This window comes from Nyctereutes procyonoides, unplaced genomic scaffold, assembly GCF_905146905.1.
Source record: "Nyctereutes procyonoides isolate TBG_1078 unplaced genomic scaffold, NYPRO_anot_genome, whole genome shotgun sequence".
NCBI lineage: Eukaryota > Metazoa > Chordata > Mammalia > Carnivora > Canidae > Nyctereutes > Nyctereutes procyonoides.
Window position 1 is genome coordinate 10,529,305 of NW_026575139.1, and position 23,786 is coordinate 10,553,090.

The following is a 23,786-nucleotide window of genomic DNA, read 5'->3' on the forward strand; positions in this document are numbered from 1 at the left end:
CACTGTTTACTAACAGACCGAAGCTGGGGAATCAGGGGTGTGACCGTTCTGGGGAGGTCAGGGAAGGGGAGGTCCCGACTGCGCGTGCGCACCGGCGGGAGGGGGCGGGGCAGAGCCTCAGGCCTCACCAATCGGAGGCGCAGCGTTCCTCCCTCTCCTGCCTCCCCGCCAAGCAACAACAACTCGAGGAGCGGGGCGGGGCGGCACCCGTGACGTCAGAGAGGGCCGCCCAATGGGAGCCGGCGTTGCCGGGTGCGCGCGCCCCGTGCCCAATGAGCGGCGGCGGCTAGAATGGCTCCTCGGGCTTGCTGCCTGTGGGCGGAGCGGCCCGGAGGAGGAGGCGGCGGAGCAGGGGGCGGTTTGGTTGCGCGGTACTAGCGGTGCCCGCCGAAGGGGGAGGAGGCGGAGGAGCGAGCCGCGCGGCCAGAGCGGGAAAGCGGCTCGTCGCTGCGTCCGAGTTCTGGAGCCGCCGCACCGCGGCTCCTGGGGCTGCAGCGGGAGCTCGGAGGGGGCCGGGCGTCCGCTGTCACCCGGGTCCCCGCGTAGGACCCCGCGGGCTCGGGGAAGGGAGAAGATGGAGGAGGGCGGCGGCGGCGGCGGCGGCGGCGGCGGCGGCGGCGGCGGCGCGGGGAGCAGCGGGGACGGCGGCGCCGGGGTTGAGCAGCTCCTCACTGTCAAGCACGAGCTGCGGACGGGTGAGCGACCCCGCCCTCTGGCGGCCGGGCCCGGCGCGGGGGCGCGCCCCGAGGGCAGGCGGGTGGCCGCGCGGGCCGGGGGCGCGGGGGCTGGGGAGGGGGCGGGCCGGGGCGGGGCCTCGCGGGCGGGGCTGGAGCCCGGGGGTCCCCGCGGGGGGCGGCGCGGGAGGGGCGCGGGCCGAAAGTTTGGCGGAGCCCGGGAATGCGCGCTGGGCGGGCGGAGCGGCGGGCGGCTGCCTGTGGGCGCTCGTCTCTGAGGATGCCTTCGCGCCCCCTTGCCGCGCAGGTGACAGATGCGTCGCTGCGTCCTGTCCGGGGGCCGGGGGTGCGGGTCCTGCCCTCCTCTGCGGCGGCCCCGGGGGAGGTCCCGGCCGGGGCGTGCAGAACCGCGCCCTGAGGTCCCGGCGTCCTGGACCTGCTGACCCCACGCGGCTCTTCACCTGTCGGGTTAGAGACCCGGGTTAGATCCGCGAGCTGGATCGCGGGCTCCAGGGTCTGCGCGCTTTCATCTGCAGTTATCCCGAAACGCTACACTTGGCTTTGAATTCTTTCAGAGAAGAAGGCTCCGTGGGTCTAAAGCTCTAAGTAGAAGCGGCTGAAGCAGCCGGCTTAGGCGCTCACGTGCCGGTGTCCTAACGTGTCCCATCACTAAGCGTCGTCCCGGGCTCTCTACCTGTTAGATCACTTTATTCATTGTGTGGGTCGGAGCGGGTCATGTTGCAGAATGTTTGTGTGGACTGGTTGTGTACAGTTTGGGTCGCGATTGGCGCAGCCCGGTCTGGTGTTTAGAGATACTTTTTCATGTCTGGACGATGCGTCTTCATACGTGGAAAGAGTTTCTTGTCACTATTAAATATTCTTGTGAGCATTTTTGAAGGTTCATGATTCAGCTTGTTTGGCATAGAGAGATCCTTTTTTTTTTTTTTTTTTTTTGTTATATAGACACAGAGCTTATGCCGCAGATCTCAGGTACACGCCAAGTACACCTTGTTACCATTTTGAACAGATTGTAAAGTTAGATCTGTCACCTGTTCTTTTTTAGTTTTTATTTCTGATGAGATTGCTAGTCAGCATCCCACTGAGTGCCAGTGTGGTGACTTAATTTAAGGGGGATGTCAAATGCATGTTTACTTGTTTCAACATTTTATAACAATTTTTTCGTGGTTTTTTTTTTTTTTTTGGTCGTTGTGAATTTCTTATGTATCTCGAGCTAGTTGCCCCATAATCTTCTTGAGCTCCTAACATAACCTGTGTGGGTCTGGTTGGTTTGGTTTTTCCTCTCTCATTTTAATAGACAACGTTTTCAAAGGGCCATTAAGTCATTTTTTTTCATTAAGTCATTTTTTGAGTTAATGTGTATTCAGTATTGATATTTGACTGGTGCGAGGCTCAGCATCAGGTGCTCTCTGATGTGGAGACTTTGAATTTCTTCTTAAAAAATCTTATGTAACAGTTCACTGATTTATATATGTAGAGTTTTGCTGTATCACAAAAGCTACTTGAAGTCATACGCTCCTCAGCCACTGACCATGGTGCAACAAACAGCTTTTTGCTAAATGACCAAAGAGCAACCTACTTGTTATTAGTAGTCAACCAACCGCTCAGTGTCTGGGTTTTGCAAACAATGCTAGTTTTGTAGAAAGCAATGAGTACTGCTTTACTTCTCTTACCCTGCTAACCATGTGAATCATCACCTTCAAGTTTGCATTTTAGAAATTTTTCTGGTGGTGAGATTATACTGAATTCATTAGTACTGTTAACTGTCAAAGGAAGTGAACAGTCATTTTGATTTATTGCTGAACATTGGAACAACTGACCGGATATAGTGGTCAAAAATACTGTTGAAATATAAATTGAAAGATTCGCTCATCTTTGGCCAACTGCACTCTTGTCAGCACATGATGCTATAATAGGCACCAAAGTAATTTGATCTGATATGGTCCTTTGCTTCTCAAAATGTGGACAGACATTATAGCCATATCAAGTCAGCAGTTGGTGGTTGTGCATTTGTGCCCAGCATTGTATTGTATGCTCTTGGGTGAATGAAAAGGCAACGAAAGTCGCATGGGAAGTGTTCCAGTTGTGTAGATTGAGTAGCATTCACATGGAATTGGAAGACTTAATTCTGAATCCTAGCTCTGCCACTTACTTGCTGTGTAGACTTGAGCAAGTCACTTCACTCTTTCAGACTCACTTTTCTCACTACAAGATGTGAGAATTGAATGCTACCCTGCTGGAAGAGCAGTTTTCTTGGCACATGTGAGGCACTCCAGAGATGTTGGTTGCATGTAAAATCTGAAAATCACTCCATCATGGTACCTTTTCTTAAAGTGTATAGATTAATCCAGTGTAACTTAGAAAACAAATCACTCATTTGGTGTTTAGCCTGAGTCACATTGCTGGCTGTCATCTTTCTCTGTGTATGTCTTGCCTTCTGAAGTACAAAGTAAACTCCCCATGATCCCTGCTACTGCCTGTGTGTGTATCTTCAATAACATCTAACACACACAGTACTGTGATAATCGAAGTACTTGTCTATGCTAGACTGTAGAGTTCTTGAGGGCAGACACTGTGTGCTTTGTCCATTTTCAGCCCCTGGTATATGGTAAGTACTCAGATATTTGTTGGATGAGTTCATTGAATAGGTGAAAATGCAGGACCAAGCAACAAGCTATGATTTGTTATATTTCCCAGTATTTTGTAGATGTTAGGTGGTTGATACATTTGTAGCATTAATTATAAAGGCTGAAGAATGAAGAGTAAAGGATTGATTAAATTAGTTAAACCTACATTTCTTGACACTTTCTGTTTTCTAGGCTAAGTGGTACTGATGATACCAAAAATGACTAAGCAAAAGTCTTGCCTTCTGATAGTAGGGGAGGAGGCCACGTAAGCCAGTAATTAGGATATATTGCCTTAAGTCTAGTAATAGATAGAGTGTAAAGGTAGTAAAAAAAAAATGGTTAGGACTTTTAGGTTTCAAATAATCAAATCTCTCTGTTGAACAACAGAGGAAAAAAAGAGAGGTATTGGAAGGATATTGGATTATCACCCATTCATTTATTTCATAAATATTTCCTCACCCCCTATGTACTGAGTGTTGTTTTAGATAGTGGGGTCACAGGACAGATGCATTCTTCCCATTGGAAGCGTAGGGTTGCTTCAGGAATCCCTGGAACCAGAGATGTATGTTGTCTGTACTCTCCCCATCTTGAACCTTTGCTTGTTTCTGTGTGATGGGCTTCATCCTCCTCTAATTGCTGTCTACCTTTTCCCATGTGGGAAAGAATATAGCTGCTGACAGACACCGAGTTTTACATCCTACAGCTTGAGGTATTGGAAAGATACTGCCTTTTTTGCAACTTCAGATATAGGAATTTCAGGGCAGGACCTTACCGACTTGACTTTGGTCAGATGCCTACTTTCAGATCATTCAATTAAGGACAGAGAATGGGATCATGATTTAACTAATGTGACAGCTGCTATAGTGAACATGTGGATGGAGGTGAAACAAACTCTTAGGAGAGAAAGGGTTGCTGGGAAGACATTTCCTTAGATGTACTTCATCAGAAGAGAGAGCCTGCCCTGAAGAGAGGATCAAGGAAGGGGTATTAACTATCTCTTGCTCTGTAACAAATTACCCCAAAATTTAGTGGCTTAAAGCAGCTTGATTTCTGTAGGTCAGAAATTCAGAAGTTGCTTAGCTTGATGGCTCTGACTCAGGATCTCTCATGAGGCTGTAGTCAAGATATTGGCCAGAACTGCAGTATTCTGAAGATTTACTTGTCTGGGGCTGGAGACTCCCCTCCTAAGACAGCTTACTTTCATGTTGTTCGCAGGATGCTTCATTGCCTTGCCATGGGGACCTCTCTATACAGCTGCTTGACTGTCCTCATGACATGACAGCTGGCTCCCTCAGAACAAGTGATTGGAGAGAAAGAGCAAGGTGGATGCGGCAATGTTTATTAAGCCAACTTTTTGAGATCTAATTTACATACCATAAATTCCACTTGTTTCAGTTGTACAATTTAGTGAAATTTAGTATATTTATAGAGTTATACAACCATCACCACAATCTAATTTTAGAACATTTCCATCATCCTAAAAAGAAATGTCTTGCCCATTTATATCAGCCACTCCAACATTTTCACCGCCCATCCCCAGCCCTAGGCAACTGCTCATTCTACTTTCTATCTGTACATTTGCCCAGGGACATTTTATATAATAGAATTTTACAATATATAGTGTTTTATTATTTATTTATTTATCTAAAAAAATATGTAGCCTATTATAACTGGCTTCTTTCACGGAACATAGTGTTTTCAAGGTTCATCCATGTTGTAGCTTGTATCTGCACTTCATTTTTTTAATTGACAGATACTGTTCTGTTGTATGGATATGCCACGTTTTGTTTATCTGTTCATTTAGTTGACTGACATTTGGGTTGTTTTCACCTTTTGGCTATTGTGAATAATGCTGCTATGTACATTTGTGTACAGGTGTCTTGTGTGGATCTATGTTTTTATTTCTCTTGGGTACATTCCAAGAGTAAGATTACTGGATCACATGGTAAGTCTGCGCTTAACTTTCTAAGTTTTCCAAAGTGGCTGTGCCATTTTAGAGTCCCAGTAGCAATGTACAGAGCTCCAGTTTCTCTACATCCTTGTTAATACTCATTATCTTTTTGCTTGTAGCCATTCTAGTGAGTGTGAGGTGGTATCTCATTGTGGTTTTGATTTGTGTTCTCCTAATGACTAATGATGTTAAGCATTTTTTCATGTGCTTATTAGCCATTTGTGTGTTTGGAGAAATGTCTATTTAGATCCTTTGCCCATTTTTTAATTGGTTAATTTGTCTTTTTATTATTGAAATGTAAATCTTTATGTATTCTAGATATAAATCTCTTACCAGATATGTGACTTGCAAATATTTTCTTCTGCTGAGTAGGTTGTCTTTTTGTTTTTCTTTTGATGGTATCCTTCTAGGCACACAAAAGTCTTTAATTTCGATGTAGTCCAATTTATCTCTTTTCTTTCATTTCTTGTGCTTTTGGTGTTGTATCTGAGAAATCATTGACTAACCCAACGTTAAGAAGACTTAATGCCTGGGGCACCTGGGTGGCTCAGTGGTTGAGCATCTGTCTTCCTTCCTCAGGGTTTGGTCTCGGGGTCCTGGGATCAAGTACCGCATCGGGCTACCCTCAAGGAACCTGCTTCCCTCTGCCTGTGTCTCTACCTCTCCCTCTATGTCTCTCATGAATAAATAAATAAAATCTTAAAAAAAAAAGGACTTATGCCTGTTTTCTTCAAAGAGTGGTCTTAGCTGTTTCGTTTAGATTTTTGATCCATTTGTCAAAAGATTATTCTTTCCCCATATTATTGACTTGGCACCCTTGTTGAAAATCTTGACCATAGATATATGGGTTTATTTCTAGACTCTGTCCTTATACCAGTACCACACTGTGTTGGCTACTGTAACTTTTTGGTTAAGTTTTAAAATTCAGAAGTGCGAGTCCTCCAATTTTGTTTTTTTCTTTTTTCCAAATGTTTTTGGAGATTCTGGGTCCCTTGAATTACCATAGGAATTTTAGGATTAGCTTGTCAGTTTCTGCAAAGAAGCCAGCTGGCATTCTGGTAAGGATCCCGTTGAACCTGTAGGTCAGTTTTGGGAGCATTGCCATGTTAGCATATTAAGTCTTCTGTTCCAGCAACGTGGAATGTTTTTCCATTTATTTAGATCTTCTTTCATTTTTTTAAAAAAACATTTGCAGTTTTTTTTTTAAAGATTTTATTTATTTATTTGAGAGAGGGGGCACCTGCGCACATGCAGCGGGAGGGGCAGAGGGAGAAGCAGACTCCCCGCTGAGCAGGGGGCTCAGATATGGGCCAGTAGCCTCCTTCCCAAGACCCCAGGATCATGAGCCAAAGGCAGTTGTTTAACCGACTGAGCCACTCAGGCACCCAACATTTTGTAGTTTTCAAAGTATAGGTTTGTATTTCTTTTGTTAACTTTATTCCTAAATATTTTGTTCTTTTTTAATGTTATTGTAGAGGGAATTATTTTTTTCTGGATTATTCATTGTAAGTAGATAGAGATATTTATTTCCGTATATTGATCTTGTATGCTGCAGCCTTGCTGAACTAGTTTATTAGTTCCAATAGTTTTTTTTTAGTGGATATCTTAGGATTTTCTACTAATAAGATCATGTCATCTGCAAATAAAAATAGTTCTGTTTCTTCCTTTTCAATGGGCATGTCTTATATTTTTTTGTTTCATTGCCTGGCTAGAACTCTTAATACAATGTTCAATAGACTTGGTGAGAGTACGCACATCTTTGCCTTGTTCCTGATCTTAGGGGGGAGGATTTAGTCTTTTACCATCAAGTATGAGATTAGCTGTGGGCTTTTTATAGATGCTCTGTATAAAGTTGAGGAATTTCTCTTCTTTTCCTAGTCTGTTTGGGTGTCTTTTATCATGAAAAGCCATTAGGTTTTGTCACATGCTGATTTTGCATGATCATGTGTTTGTTTTTTGTTTTATTGATGTGGTGTATTATGTTAATTAATTTGGAGATGTTAAGCCAATCTTGCATTCCTGGGATTAATCTCAGTTCTTAATCCTTAAGAAGGATTCAAGTATCTTTTGTATTTGCAGTCTACTGGGGAGAAAAATCTTCTCAGGTGGCAAGTCTCCTGTCATATCAGACCCAACATTAATCTCTACTCCAAAGCAAGAAAGAATCTTGAAACCTCAGCTTCCTGGAGACATAAGTGTTTTGGTGGGCAGGATTGAATTCTTCCTGTGAAAAAGAAGCTGATGCTTGGTGAAAACTCCTCTAGGGGAAAATCTAACATAATAACATCATGTGTTGACTGAAACTTCCCAATTAAACACACTGTTGAGAGATGTCAGTCCCAGAATGCAGTGGGAGGGAGGGATTGTCACAGTTATTTCCTTTGCGTTCCCAGGATGATTTACAGATCTCTTTATGCACCTCAAAGGTGTGAGCACTCCTACATTCCTCTGGTTTGTCAGGGAGGATGAATAGGGTCTAAAATAGAATCTCACCCTCATTAAGTTTGTCCCTAGTAATGTCCCTTTAGGTTCAGCTACAGCTGTTCCTCCAAAAATCGTTAGGTGTCTGGACTTTATACCTTCCTATAAAGTGCTGAGTGAGCTGGCTATCTCACTTTTTTTTTTAAATATTCTGTAGGCATTCTCTTCTGTGATTGCAAAGAGAATAGGGAGGTAAAGTTCCCAATTTTTAGTACAGTACTTGATATTGCAGTTACTTTATTTCACACTCAAGTTTTTGTGTAGGTGTGGCTTCTTTTTATAACCAGTGCGTTCCTGACAAAATTGTGTAAATAAGATTTTTGTATATCAGATTACTTGGGATATAGAAGGTGAACTTGCTACTTAAAAGAATTCTGTGATTAACTCGAATTAAAACTTTTTAAATTAAGTTTCCTATTGGTAGCTTTAATGTTACTATGTAGGTTTGGCCTTGCATTACTGTTTGCTGATCCCATCCTTACAATTTAGGTGGCTGTGAATAGATAAATGGTGGATTGGAGTCTTATGTGGTAGGCTGAAAAGAGATACCTACACCCCTCAAGATGTCCATGTCCTAACCTGAAACCTGTGAGTATGTTTCCTTGCATGGCAAAGAGACCTTGCCGGTGTGATTAAGTTAAGGGTCTTGAGATAAGATTATCCAGGCGGGCCCCATGTAATCCCAGGGTCCTTATAAGAGGGAGACAGGAGGGTCAGAGTCAGAGAGGGGGATGTGAGGATGGAAGTAGAAGAAGAGAAGGGGACGTGGCAGTGGAAACAGAGCCTGGAGTGATACCACTGATGGAAGGGGGCCATGAGCCAAGGAGTGCAGGCAGCTTCTAGAAGCTGACACTTAGATATTTCTCTCTAGTGTCTGCAAAGAACGCAGCTCTGTTGTCTCCTTGATTTTAGCACTGTAAGATCCAGTTTCAGACTTCTGATTTCCAGAGCTGCAAGAAGACAAATGTGGGTTGTTAATAAACCATGTAGTTTATGTTGATTTTTTTCAGCAATAATAGGAAATTAATAAATCGTGTTTAAGAGTAGATTAAGCCAAGAGATAATTTTGCCCCAGGCCGGGTAACTGGGTATGATAACAATGTGAAGCAGTTATTTAAGCAACTATTTTAGTAGAAACTGGTAACAAGTGTTCTTAGTAGAAGTAGAATGGTGTCCTCTCTAAGGAATCCCCAAGAAGACATTCCTTTCTGATCTTAGTACCAGCCCTAGTTGACCTGCTTTTGACCAGCTGTTTTGTTTCCATAGGAATGCTGTGAAGTGGGTCCCTCTTTTATCAAATTGGTACTAGAAAGCTTCACAGCTCAAGCCTGTACCACATAAAATTGTGGTCTGGCATGCATCTGGAGCCTCTTTCTTATATCATTTTATGTCTCTAATCTTTCTTCTTTTTCTTTCTTCATTCTTATGCTTTAGTTAATCTGAATAACTTGCCTTGAACCTTTTCTGGACTGGGAGAGGAATTAAATAGAGTTATATAAAAACACATATATACAAAGCATAAATAACATGGACAATATGGGAAGACATTTGACTTTCTATTCAGTGTTTTGCTTCTTCAATAAAATCTTTGTCATATGGTGTTCTTGCTATTTTTATATTTCTCCTAAAAGAAATAAAAAAGCGAGGTCTTTGATTAATATCACGCTTGTTTTTTTAAAATGATAAAATGAGAGAAATAATGAGAAATCAATAAGATAGAGGCATACTTTTAAAAATGAATTCCATTGGCAGCAGGGTGGAGAGCATACACAGGGCTGTCTTTGTACCAGGCAGTTTCCAGGCAGTTTTCTACATTAGTGGAATATCCCTTCATTTGCTGGAAAATTCAGTCAACTGAAGCACTCTCTCCTCCCACCACATCAATGCTGGAGTGGAATTATATGTTTTTCCTAAAGGAAAAACTATTGAAAATATGCAGTGAGGATAATGTTGCACCTTATATCTAAATATGTTGTGGCCTTAAGAGGGTGTGAATACTGAATCCTAGCAGGTTTGCAGTGACACTTTCTCATGAACTTGCCCAGGTTTGTCTTTTATATTAACATCATCTGTTTTGTAAGGAAGCATCATAATTATGGCTAGATTAAGACAAATCTAATGGTGCACACACAAATTAAACTCATAACCTTGACCTAATTTTGCTATGTATGAGTTGGGCAAAACAGCCACAGTTTTATTCATCCATTAAGGATTGTTGAATTCCTACTCTGTGTCTGGCTCTGTGCCAGATGTCAAGTTGTAGCAAGGAGCAAATTTGGTATAGCTCCCCCTCTTCACTGAACTATATCTAAGAGAAAGACCTTAAATACATTATCGTACCACCAACTATATGTTTGCAATTGTGGAAAACTCTGTGAAGAAATACAGGGCTCTGCGAGAGAGTCTAACTGGGTGGCCTGGCATCATGTTAGGGGTGAAGGGAGGCTTCTATGAAGTAATAACATTGAAGCTGAGACCCCAACTATCACCAGGTGGTGAGTGGGGGAGAGTGACACAGATGGTCCTAATGTGGGAGATGGCTTGGCGCACCAGGGTTACTGGAAGGCAGGCTTCTGTGGCTCCAGCATCATATCCAAGCAGGTGAGTCACAGGAGGTGAGGCTGAAAAAGTAGCCAGGGCCACTTTGTTCAGGGGTTTGAAGGCTATGATAAGGTGTTCAGGTATTATCCTGCGGACAGTGTGAGGCCGTGAGGGATTTCTCCAAGAGTAGTTTTGCAAGGTAGTAAATGGCTCCCACTGCTATGAGAATAGGCAGGAGGACTCTGTGAGGGGAAACCAGTTAGGAGCTGTTGCAGAAGTTCAGATGGAACATACGGTTTGGAGTTAGGTAACAGACTAAGAATGAATATGTTTGAGGTGTATTTAGAAGATGGAATCGGAACAAAGGCTCTTTGTTCAAATGGTGTGTTAATTTTCTTTTGCTGCAGAACAAAGCACCACAAATTCAGGGATTGTAATAGCATCCATTTATTAGCTCATAGTTTGGTGGTTGAAAGTCCACCCAGCATGGCTGAAATCAAGGCGGTAGTCATACTATTCTTGTCTGGAGGCTCTGGGTAAATATCCACTTCCAAGCTCATTCTTGTAGTTGGCAGATTTTAGTTCCTGTAGCTGTTGGCCTGAGGTCCCAGTTTCCTCGCTGGCTGGCAGCCGAGGGCCTCTGTCAGCTTGTAGAAGCCATCTGCATTCTTTCTCATTTGGCCCTTCGATCTTTAGGCAACGGAGATTCAGGCGCTTCCATGCTTGGACACTCTGACTTCTAGATCTTCTTCTCGAGGCCTGTGTGATTGGATCAGACCCACCCAGATAATCTTATCATTAGGCTGATGATTTGGGATCTTAGTTACATGTACAAAAACCACAAGAGTGATATATTCATTTACTCAAGGAGAAGGAGATCATGTGAAGGACCATGGGGGGGGGGCTCATCTTAGAACTCACAGATGGTGAACCACGGATGATGCATATAAGGTGGGTAGAAAAGATAGGATCCAGTTTTACGTGGATCAAAGCAAGTTTGAGATGTCTTCAACATATCCTAATGAATGTATATGGGAACAGTACTCAGGGATGATGGAAGTATGCCATGTGCCACCTACTAGGTGTTTTCATCAACTCATTTAATCCAGGCAACAACCTTATGAAGTGAGAATTATTATTACTCCAGTTTTATAGATGGGATCTGAGTCTTAGAGAGGTTCTATGACTTTTTCAGTATCACCAGGAAGTAAGGAGAAGAACTAGTTTTGAAACACAGGCAGTCTGGTCCAAGGCCCATCTGAACCACTGTGCTTTAATTCATTAGTGGGGTATGGGTCTGAAGCTTGGAAAAGATGTCTGTGCTGCGGGTAATGATCCTAGCATCATTGGCATTTGGCAGACATTGAGAGCCCAGGTGGAGGTGAGATCATCTTGGGAGAGATTGTAGAATGCAGAGAGGAAAAGGACTCAGAACTGAGCCCTGAAAAATTCTAAAATGTAGTAGAGGATATGTAGAGAAGGATTTGCTGTGAAGGGACACCAAGGGGAAACACCCACAGGAAAAACCAAGAGAGAACCTGGGAGTGCCATGGCTTGTGGAAGCCCAGGAGAAACAGAGTTTCTAGGGTGTGTGTCAGATCCAACTGGTTGGCTAACCACCTTATCTAGAGCAACTGGTGGCGAGCTGGTGGGATAAGCCAGAATGGAACAGGATGAGGAATGGGTGCAAGGGAAATAACTTTGAGAGACTTGGTTCTGGAGGAGATTAAAGACAGATTTAGCTAGAAAGAAATGGGGGATTCGAGATGGGTATTTTTTTGTTGTTTCAAGATGAGTAGTGCTAGAACATGCTAGATACCACTAGTCTGAATCAGCTACAGTGAAAGAGAGTGAAACTACACCAGCAAGAGGGGATAGCTGACGGCAGGAAGGTCTCTGAAAGGAGGGGGGACATGAAGTGGGGGCAGAGATTGGCCTCTGATAAGAGAATGCCACGGCTTCTAGTATAATAAAAGGGAAGAGGGAGAGGATACAGGTGCATTTGTAGATTTGGTGGCAGGAAGATATGGGAGTTTTGAACTTGTATTTTTTTTTTTTCGTCTCTGAATTGTGAAGCAAAGGCAATTCTTTTTTCAAGGAGGGAAAAATAACTTCATTGTTCCAAAAAAATTGTTATTCTGGTCTTTTAAAAATTCTTAGATATATAAAAACAAAAAAGTTGACACAATGTACATGCTATAAGATGAAAGTTTACGGAATGTTGTAGAACAGCTTACAGAGAAGAGGTTTTCAGGCAGAGCCATTGAAATGCTTCTGTGCTTTCACAGAGGTCAGTTCTCTGAACATGTTCTCTGGATCATGCCAAAATTCTTAGTAAGCATAATGTTCTTTTTCTTCTTTTTGAAGTGTTTTATATTTAGTTCAGTTCTTCTAAGTTAAATTTATTTGGTACACGTATTGGAAAAAAAGGCTGTTTGTTACTGCTTCACAAGCATTTGTTTTCCTGTTGACTCAGTTTTCACATTGGCCCAATCATGTAATCCCAAATCAGTTGGATAAGTATATATTGCTGTTTTATACACTAAAAGTACAGTGAGTCTTCAAGGTAAGTGACCCCAGCAATAAGAGAAAAGTGGGAAGCATTGTTTTAAAGTACACAGATATTAAATATAACTTTGTTCTGCCTCCAGTAGAATGCTGTCCAGAGACATGATTTGAGGCCCAACCACAAATCTAAACAGCTTCAGAATAGCTTACCACCTGGCAGTTAAAAGGAACCTGATGTGCTAGCTATTTAGCTTATTTTCCAGCCCAAATACATTCCCTGGAGTTAGGCTAATTGGACCCTGTAGACAGGGGTTAAAGATTTTAGAATCCACAGTTATGTGTGTGCTGTCAATACTATGCCGGACACCCCCTTTAGAGCTTATCTGATAAATTGTTTTAGAAGTAATTTATTTCCCCCCTGACAAAAAGAAAAAAAGAACTAAAATAGCAGAGGAAGATTTGTTTCTCACTGCATACAATTGTCACCTTTTGACTGAAACTAAAATTAATCCAAGAAGCTTATGTTTTTGTAATGTTGAGGAAGAAAAGGCAGGATTTCATAAGAAAAGTTATTTTATAACTTTATTAGGCTGGTCTCAGCAAATTAGATGCTAAATACACATTTCCTAGTTGGTGTATTAAAAATAAATCCAAGCATATTAAATAAAGAAGATTGAGTCAGATTGTGCTCTCACACCTCCTTTTGCAATCTTCACTTCCTCAGAGAGCTTACTCCATTTTTTTTCCTGCCTTTCCTTCATCCTCAAACTCTCCTTCCCACGAATACATTTGAATCGTCTTTAAAAAAAAAAAATCTTTGGTGGCCCTCTAGTTTTTGCTTTCATTCTCCTTTACACCAATTATTGAGAGGAGTTTATACAGCTGTTTCTACTTCTTTATCTCCCGTTCACTCTTTGATGTGCAGTCATATCAGACTCCGTCTCAATCTCTCCAGCATAACGGTTCCCTCTAAAGTCCCTGAGGTCTCCCCATTTTCCTGATCCAGTGGAAACGTCTCTGTTTTTCTTAACCTCTTTCAGAGCCGTCAGTGCTCAAGTGTTGGTCCTGCCTTCCCTTTGCCCAGGGACGACGTGCCCTTCTTCCTGGTTCTTCTTCACTGGCTGCCCCATCTCCCTTTTTGCCTGGCCTGCATCCCTCTGCATGGCTCGTAAATGTTTGTAATCCATCGTCAGCCCTCTTTTCTTCTAAATCCATATGCCCTTCCTGGGAAATCAGACATCATCATGGCTTGAACTACTGTCCAAGTCTGTTTTCAGCTTAGCTCTCTTCATTGAGCTTCTGATCAGTTACTTCCAACTGCCTGCTGAGCATAAAACATGTGGGTAGCCACAGGTACCTTCCACTCTCAAGGTGAGTAATGCTTCTTCCTCCAGCTTCTCATTTTTTTATTTAGCAGCATTGTCATTCTCCATCCTGCCAGGACCCTAGCTAGAAACATCCGGGACTGCCTCCCCTGCCTCGCATTCTCCCTACCCACCCATTTGCCGTTCCTGTGGTGTCAGTTGATAACTCTGAAATACGTCCTTCATCTGTTTCTTGCTCACCGTTGCCACTACTGCAGTCTTAGATCAGCATCTAACCTAATGGTGGTAACTATCGTTTATTGAGCTTTGTATGTTAGATCTGCCAAGCATTTTGTGTCTCACTGAATTCTCATAACACACCCGTGTGGTTAGTATTGTCTCTGACACCTTCAGTGCACAAGCTTCTCTCCTGCCTGCTTCACTGTAGAGTGCAGCTGGGACAAACAATTCTGTGTGGGCTTCAACTCATTTCAGTTTGATGGTGTCTGATTTCAAATATGTGTGCTGCACATTTTTCACTTTCTGCCCCAGGACTTCGATTCCTGCTCTAAGGTTTAGGATCCTAGTGGTTGCTGGCTCAGCAGGCACAAGTGCATATCCCAGAAGTGTACAGAGTGAATGTCCCACGGGGGGCAACCTTCAGCTAAAGGGGGATGGAAGCTGATAGTAAATGCTTCTCTGTATTGAACTGGGAGTGGAAGGTTCTGAAGGCCATTCCGTACATTCCTCAAAAGGTCCCAGTTAGATTGAATTGATAATGCATCTTTGTCAATACATTGGTTTTTCCTTCTTCCCTCTTTCACTCTCCTGAGTTCTTCACTCCTCACTGGAATTCCCTTCCAGATAAATCACATGCACATGAGGCCCAGCTAAGATAGTACCTCAACTCTAGGAAGCATACTTCATATGGGGTATTGGAGTGGGTCACTCACTGGTGAGATTACAGCAGGGACATCATTGCTGGTGGTAACCCCTGGCATGTGTGACAGAACAATTACCAAGACACTCACCTGCAAGGCATTGGAATTGGCAATGAATGGAAGCATAGTATTGGGTGATGCCATAGCTCTGTGACTTGAGTGGTTTGGGGACAGTGGTAATTATAAAAGGACTCTGAAGTTGACTGAGCCGTTTAACCTTTGGAAACTTTGAAAACAAGAGAATGACAGATGTAGGCCAGCCAGCTGTCAGTGCAGGGTATACTGTGAAAAGATCCTCTGTGGCAACATTTGAAAAGATTGTTATTGCCTGCAATGATAGGACAGATGATACTAAAGAAGCAGGCCTGGGATTTAATCTTGAGTGTGGAAGAGCCGTGTATCTTCTTTGGTGGGTTTGTCCTGTGTCAACTGAGCTAAACTGAGAATTACGTTTCCCAGAACTCCTCTCAGGGTTCTGGGTTAACACTGGCCACAAGAGATATTTTGAGCAAGATTCAAAGGCAGAAGTGAGGCAGCAGCCGTATTTCTTTTACATGTGAAGGTTGGTACTAGGCACTGTTGCAGCTCCCACACGTCATTGCCAATCTGCTGTGTCATATTGTTGGCAAGCAGCTTTAACCAGGCCTGCAGCTCTTTTAGCTCCTGTTAGATCACCTCCACCAACTTCTTAGAATCCTTGGTCAGGATGTGCAGCCTTTCCCTAGGTTACCTGTCTCATCACAGTTGGAGGCACGAAGGTACTAAGAAATTCTTATTTGTCTTCATAGCTTGTCCTTGAGATTGCGGTTTATCCTTGCTCTTTCCCACTTCATGTCCACCTTTCCTTCCCATTTGCCCACCCTGCTCTCTTCAGACTGAGCCCCAGTTGCAGAAGCAGCAATATCATATAGATGGTTTAACTCTCATGCCTGTGTCGGATCAAACCCCTACATAAGTCCCTTATTCTATGTTGTTCATAGTAGTTCTGCTTCTCCTGTATACCCTCAACAGGTGTTTAGGGCCAAAGTCAACACCCTCATATGGAAAGAGATCTCTGGTGGGAACATCTGAGTGGATGTTCTGGGTGGATGAGCCTGACAATATTGGACTCCTGAGTTTCTCTGATCCTCTGGATAGGCTAAGGCTTTGTTAGAACAGGACAGACAGCATTTCCTTGTTTGGAGACCATGCAAAGATCTGGTGCTTGTCCTGCCCTCTACAACTGTTGCCTCTAGAACAACTAGAGGCAGCCCTAGCATAATCTAATCAGGGATATTCTTGTTCTGAGAGGAAATACTCAAATATTCCTAGGACCTAGATAATATGTACCAGGAGGAGTATGTTGGGGAGTGGATATTGAAGATATGGGGCCAGGAGTGGTCGGATAATGAGGCTGCATGGGGGAGATCTTATTAACGTGGGAGCACTATTCATAACTCAGGATTTAATATCCTAGTAACCTCATCCTAATATACTGTGGGGATAGTTTCTTGAAGCTTGGACATGAATATGACCTACAGCAAATTAGATAAATATGCAAGAACGGCTTTGGCAGACTCTCAAGGTCAGAAGTCATAGAGAAGAAAGAATATTAGAAATGATTTATTGTATGAGACTAGAGAACATACTATCTGATCATGTTCCTTAGGCAGATCCAAAGAAAACACTTAACAAGGTAACGCAGAATGCCTTGGTGAGGGGAAACAGGCTGGGGTTGATAGGAGATGCTTCCGTGGAACTGGATTCCCAAGTGTCCATAGAAATGATAGGATTCTGGAATCAGAGAGGCCAGATGATGGTACTTATCAGGGGCAAGGTGGATGTAATTATCATGATGGGCTGGAGTGGCCTTCAGGGTGCTCTGACCCACAGACATCTGTGGCAATGGCTAACAGATCATGGGGCCATCAAAGATGGACAACAGACCAGGATATTAACTTGATTAAGACCTTCATCTCTGAGGGATCTGAGCCTTCAGTTGCCTTGCCCTTGGACTGTGGTTACTTCACATGCCTCTTCAGCATTATTTATTAGGCACGAAGCGACAACAAACACCCTAGTGAATTCCTTGGGTTCAAGATAAGCTCCTCCCTGTCACCATTATGTAGTAGTGATGCTAGCTCCTCCTTGAAAGACTCTGTGACCAATTAATTTTTTTCTAGCTTCATTTGAGATATAATTGGCATATAACATTGTATAAGTTTATTTTTATTTTTTTTATTTACTTATGATAGTCACAGAGAGAGAGAGAGAGAGAGAGAGAGAGAGAGAGGCAGAGACACAGGCAGAGGGAGAAGCAGGCTCCATGCACCGGGAGCCCGACGCGGGACTCGATCGCGGGTCTCCAGGATCGCGCCCTGGGCCAAAGGCAGGCGCCAAACCGCTGCGCCACCCAGGGATCCCCATTGTATAAGTTTAAAGTGTACAATGGGGTGATTTGATACACATGTATTCAGTGACTTAGATGGAAGGGAATCTGAGCTGTAGTCTATGGGGTTGCCTCTGAAGCACGGCCTCACATAATCTTTAACTGTTTCATGTGGGCCCAACAGTGGCTTGTCTCAAGTATGCTTACTGCCCATCTTTTCCCTTCTGCTCCAGGGCTTCTCCAGGACCACCGAGCAGGAGATAGAAGGAGGAGGGCTCAGAGGCTTGTTCAGCCTGGAAGCACCTACAAGTTAATGTTCTTCTTGGGGCAACCCTTAACTAGAGCAGGAGCCAATGGAGAAATGCTCTCCTTGTCTTTGCACAGACAATTCAAACAGCTTTCTAATAATTTTCAGAGAGTCTGGCAAGATTGGGCTCCAGGTGCCCACAGCAATGAGCATATGAGTAAGGTATCCTCGTACTGGCTCATATTCCTTTCCAGTTTCACCCTCCATGGTCCTCTCCTTCTCCTGCCAATTAAATTGTCTCTATACAAGTCCTTTTGTGATACTTCCCTTTGGGAAGAATTCAGGTTCAGACAAGTACAATTGTTATTTGTGTGTGTACGTGTGTGTGTGCATGTGTCTCCGTTTACCCATCCATCCATCCATCCATCCATCCATCCATCCATCCATTCAACCACAGATTACAAATAAGAGGCTTAGTGGTAGAAATGTTGCTTAGCACAATCTTAGTAACTGGTAGAGATTGAGTTCATCTGAAGCCAGAACACATGCTCTTCTTCCTTGATTTTACTGCCTCCCCAGCTTTAAAGATGAAATCAGTAGACCTTAGCTTGTCTTTCGAAGTCCTTTGTGATCTGATCCTACCTGCCTGTCCTCAGGGGTGGTTCCTAGTTCACTGGTCTGCAAGTTTTAACGTGAACATGCTCATTCCTTTCCCTCATTTCTTTCCTTTTCCTGAGGCTTATTGTGGGGAGATGTACCCCTCACAGCCTATTTGGAAAAAGTGTACTTTTTCTATTTCTTTTCTGAGTTCAACTCTTGTTGCGTTTCTTTTTTCGGTTGTTTGTTTGCTCATTTCTGTTCTTAGTTTTTGTATTTCTGTTTCAGGATTTTTTTTTCATATCACAAATGCTTGTTTGAAGATTTTAAATTAAATTTGGAATGTTGTGCTACCATCTTCAGCTTTGTGGCTTTTCAGAAGGAGAGAGAGGGATTTATCAGCTAAAATGTTTTTATCAGCATTTTCTGATTTTCACAGTAGTTTTTCTGTGTCTATGACCTGCTTTTTTTGTGTATCTGGTTATTCCCTATTGAAGAGTTCTATAGCACCCTTCTCTATGCACTTTCTTTTCTGGTGTTGCGGGGTGTGGGGGGGAAGGTGGTGTTAGGGACATGTCTTGTTTTTCTTTCATTTCTGTGGCATCCTTTATTCTTTTCTTATTCCCTTCGTTCTCTTCATTTCCATATTCCCCTGGATACATCTCCTTCGATCTGATTTTCCTTCAGAAGCTGTGCTTCTCAAAGGTTGCCATTTCTGTCCCGTCTGGCTGACCCTTGAGCTGCTTTCCTAGCTAGTGTTTTAAAGTACCAGTCCTGGTCTGTGTGTAGTCTTTTGGCTTTTATTTTGGACACTTTCTGGGCATGATTTTTTTTCTTGCTTTGCCTAAGTCCTCAGTGCTCCTCCATTCTTCTCAATGTCTCTTAGGTGTCCCTCCCTGTCTCCAAATCTGCAGACTTGGCTGTGGGGGTGGTGGGAGCTCGGTGGGAATTTGGTCTGTTTTTCTATTACGGGTCATTTGAAGGTTGCGTTATTCCTTAATCCTGCCGAAGGCATGGGTCGTATATGGCTTTATTTCCTCTCTTTGTTGGTTTTATGGTAGTTTTTTTTTCGTTCTTTTCTTTCTTTTTTTCTTTTTTTTTTTGAGGGTGAATAGAAAGATTTGAAATCAGGAAGCCTTTATAATATCCCTCTAACCCAAAATTTCTCTGTACTTTGAAACATTCAGCTCAGACTTTACATTCTTTTCTTCTTTGACGTCTCCCCTATAGTTTTCCAGTTTCCATGCTCAGATATATGCTACTTCTTTGTGTTCTTAACTACTTTCACTGCTAATAATTATATTTTTTATATTTCTATATAATTCTATATTTGTGTTTCTTCTCCCCCCATCAAATTGTGAATGTCTCTAAACAGCAAACCATATTTCTTTGTTGTGTTACCATAGTAGGTACTTACTAAATAGATTAATTTACTAAAGGCAGAATAGAAACAATCAGTTGATGAATGCCAACCTTATCAGCTGTGAATAATATGAATATTTAAAAATCATATTGATCTTCAGTTTTAAAATTTGAATGTACTATTTAAGTAGAAAATTTGAATAATTATCAGCTTTGTATTATATTACTACCAAAGTTGAAGATAACAAAAGTACCACTTTCTCCCATAGAGCTTATAATGCTAATTGATGAAGTCAAAAAAAATTGCAGTGACTTTCCTCTATGTCTTTTCTTACACCTAATATTGTTTGCTAGTTAAAACTCAAGAATCTGAAATGATTCATGGTTTGTTCTTTTTTCAAACACTTACCTGTGAAAAAGTTTGGCAAAATTAATGTTTTTAATGGAACATTTTAATGTATAAATGTCTTCCTACCATTTTCTATATAAGACTGTTTAATGTGCTACATGGCTAAAGTTTCATACTTATGAAAAAGACAAACTTGGGTTCTTAAATGTACAACGATCAATTGCTTGATTAACTTTGGGCATAGGTGTACCAGCATCCCATCTTGTGGTCAGTTACTGCTACTTTGTAGCACCTTGCCTGTGTCTGGCCTGTGCTTTTTCTATTAACTGGTTTTGGAATAAAGAATTTCACAGTAAAGAATTTAAGGAAACTGGATATATGAAAATTCAGGCCCTTTACATAATAATAATTTTTTTAAAGATTTTATTTATTCATGAGAGACACAGAGAGAGAGGCAGAGACACAGGCAGAGGGTTGGGCAGGCTCCAGGCAGGGAGCCCGACGTGGGATTCGATCCTGGGTCTCCAGGATCATGCCCTGGGCTGAAGGTGGTGCCAAACTGCCGAGCCACCAGAGCTGCCCATACATGATAATTATTAAGCATTCTTATTGATAGACTTTTTTTTTTCTACCCAACTCATCATAATATAAACTTTTTTTTTTTTAAAGATGGCAATTTCAGAGTAAGGAATCCACTTAATCCATTTGTCACAATACTCCATTGGGTTTTGTGGGCCATGATTATTAGACACAAAAATTAGACAAAATTTTGGAAGATTAATCAAGAGATACATAAAACTATTGTAGTTCATGGGATGAGAAACAAGACTTCAGAATTCCTTGCAGAAAGATATTGTTAAAAATAGCAAGCATTAGTCAACATTGTGTTGCATTGATTTAGTGATGTACAGGTCAGAAGGGAAATTTGTTTCTGTAAATGAATTTGTTCAGAAAATAGATTTGTAGTCTGAAATTAATAAGGAAAAAGAGAAAAACGAACAGAAGGGATAGTCATCTGATATTTGCGTGCCATAAGTAATAGGCATTCTTTTCAATATTTTTTGAAAGGTCATTTCCTTAGTTTTACTAGTTGTCAGAAAAAATTTTGAACTCTACCATTCTGTATTTTGACTATTTTTGCTCTATTCAAAAGAAATACCAAGTAAGCCACATGAAGCTAGAATTGTGGAGTAATTTCTTTGGAAACACTTTAATTTCAGGTGGACATGACAAGAAGACTTTTGACCCTACTATTTTTATCAGGGTCCCTTGTGAGCCGTTCAGACATGGGAACAAATCACTCTTTTGAGGCCGTGCATGAGATTTACTATATACTACTAACCAGTTGTGTTTGCTGTTATTAGTAGTATAATTCAGGCAGGTGCTTTAGCCTATGTATTCTCATTAACTCATCAAGTGCCCTGTGCAGTAAACTGCTGTCACTGTCTTTGTGGTGCAGAAGATGAGACTAAGGTTAAGGGGTTTCCTTGCTTGAGTTTACACACATTGCAAGTGGCAAAACTGGGTATGAATACAGATATTTGGACTCTAGAAACAGCTCTAGACCTAACGTTTTTTCCATGACTCATTTCTTACCCTGCCTGAGAAGAACATACCTTGATTTATTCATTTGTTTATTTTCAAGTTGGGGGTGGTGCAAGGTCTGTGGTGGTGAAGAGTGAGGGTGGCAAGCCAAGGAAGAAAAGCTGCTTTTGTATCTTTAGAAATTTGTCAGTTCTCATTACTTTTTTTTGTTTTGTTTTGGTTTTTTTAAGAGATCACTTTTAAAAGCATGGATCTTTTCTGATGGCTATAATGAGTGAATACTCATAAACCTACCAATTAGTATTATCTAATCTCAGTATTTTGTGATGTTGAGCTCATGTCAGTTTTTCAGGAAACAAAGCATTGTTAATTCAGTGGAGGCCTCTGTACTTCTCCTTGATCCTATTCTCTTTGTCTACCTTTCCAGAAGTAACCACTATCCTGAATTTAGTTTTGGTCATCCTAGTTATGCTTCTCTATTTCTATAGCATTAGGTATATGTCCATAAATTACAGTACATAATGTTTTACATGTCTTTCCCTTTACATAAATGATGTTATGTTATATTCACATGTTAATTACCCATAGGCATGTCCTTATTACCTATATCATCCACATCCTTCTTTGCTAACATTATAAGTGAGAGTTGTTGTATGGACATTTTATAACAGTTTATTTTCACTGCTGAATGGTTATATAAATGATTTCTTTATCTGTTGTCCTGTTGATGGACATTTAGGTTTTTAATTTTTTGCTACCATGAAGTAATGTTGATTATTTATATGTCTTCACATTCATATGTGCAAAAGTTTATCTATGGTATTTGCTTATGAATGGAATCACTGAGTTGGAGGTATGCACACCTTCAACTTTAGTACCAAATTACTTTTGAAATTAATGGTACCAGTTCGCATCGCTACCAGTTTGACACAGGAATTGATTTTACTTTATTTGCCAACTTTTGATATTATTGGGTTTTCTCCTTCCTTCTTTCTTTCTTTTCTTTCTTTCTTTCTTTCTTTCTTTCTTTCTTTCTTTCTTTCTTTCTTTCTTTCTTTTCTTTCTTTCTTTCTTTCTTTCTTTCTTTCTTTTCTTTCTTCTTTCTTTCTTCTTTCTTTCTTTCTTTCTTTCTTTCTTTCTTTCTTTCTTTCTTTCTTTCTTTCTTCTTTCTTTCAAGATTTTATTTATTTATTCATGAGAGACACAGAGAGAGGGAGAGGCAGAGACACAGGTAGTGAGAGAAGCAGGCTTCCTGCAAGGACACCCATGCAGGACTCTATCCAGGATCCCTGGAATGCTCCCTGAGCTGAAGGCAGACACTCAACCGCTGAGCCATCCAGGCGTCCCTACTATTGGATTTTTAATTTTTATTGATTTGATGGAAGTAAAGCAGTCTCTCTCTTTGAGTTAGCAACTCCCTGAAATTGATAGGTTTAATAGGTTTATTGACCAGTTGGTTTTCCTCTTTTGTGAAATTGTTGGTTCTTGTCACTTGCCCCCTTAAAAACTGGGTTTTCTCTTGGATTGTCTTTGTATAAAAATAGTTCTTTTTTAAAAAAATTTCATTTATTCACTCATGAGAGACACAGGCAGAGGGAGAAGCAGGCCCCACTCAGGGAGCCTGATGTGGGACTTGATCCTGGGACTCCAGGATCACACCCCAGGCCAAAGGCAGGCACTAAACCACTGAGCCACCTAGGGATCCCTGTAAAAATAGTTCTTTATGCTGCATGTCTTATGGTTGCATGTCTTGTATCCCTAAACTTTAACTTTTTTTCTTCCAAATTTTTATTTAAATTCCAGATAGTTAACATACAGTGTGATATTAGTTCTGATGAGTACGGGGTATTGTATATAAGTGATGAATCACTAAATCCTACACGTGAAACAGATATTCCTAACTTTCTTACAGAGTATTCTTGATATAATTTAACCTTTTTTTTTTAAAACATTTCTATGAAAAACATTTATTGTGCTGTATTTTGATAGCAGTGCTGAAGATGTGTTGCTCCCATACTCAGTGGCCCTAGACTGCTGTGCCTTTTAGAGCTACTCTGTTTACTTTTTATAGTATTTCTTTTTTCTTTCCTTTATTTCTTATTTCTATTCTTTTTTAAAAATTAAATTATTTTTATTTTTTTTAAATTTTATTTATTTATTCATGAGAGAGAGAGAGAGAGAGAGAGAGAGAGAAAGAGGCAGAGATACAGGCAGAGGGAGAAGCAGGCTTCATGCAGGGAGCCTGATGTGGTACTCATACTCGATCCCAGGAC

At 41.6% G+C, this 23,786-nt stretch overlaps 1 protein-coding gene across 1 annotated transcript in view; it reads left to right on the plus strand.

The window, feature by feature from the left end:
- Positions 1-600: 600 nt before the first annotated feature.
- RPS6KA5 (ribosomal protein S6 kinase A5) overlaps positions 601-23,786 on the plus strand; it is a 173,607-nt gene continuing 150,421 nt past the window's right edge. The window contains exon 1 of the mRNA XM_055304445.1: positions 601-695. The gene's annotated coding sequence lies outside the window, so the exon portion shown is untranslated. The remainder of the gene's footprint in view (positions 696-23,786) is intronic.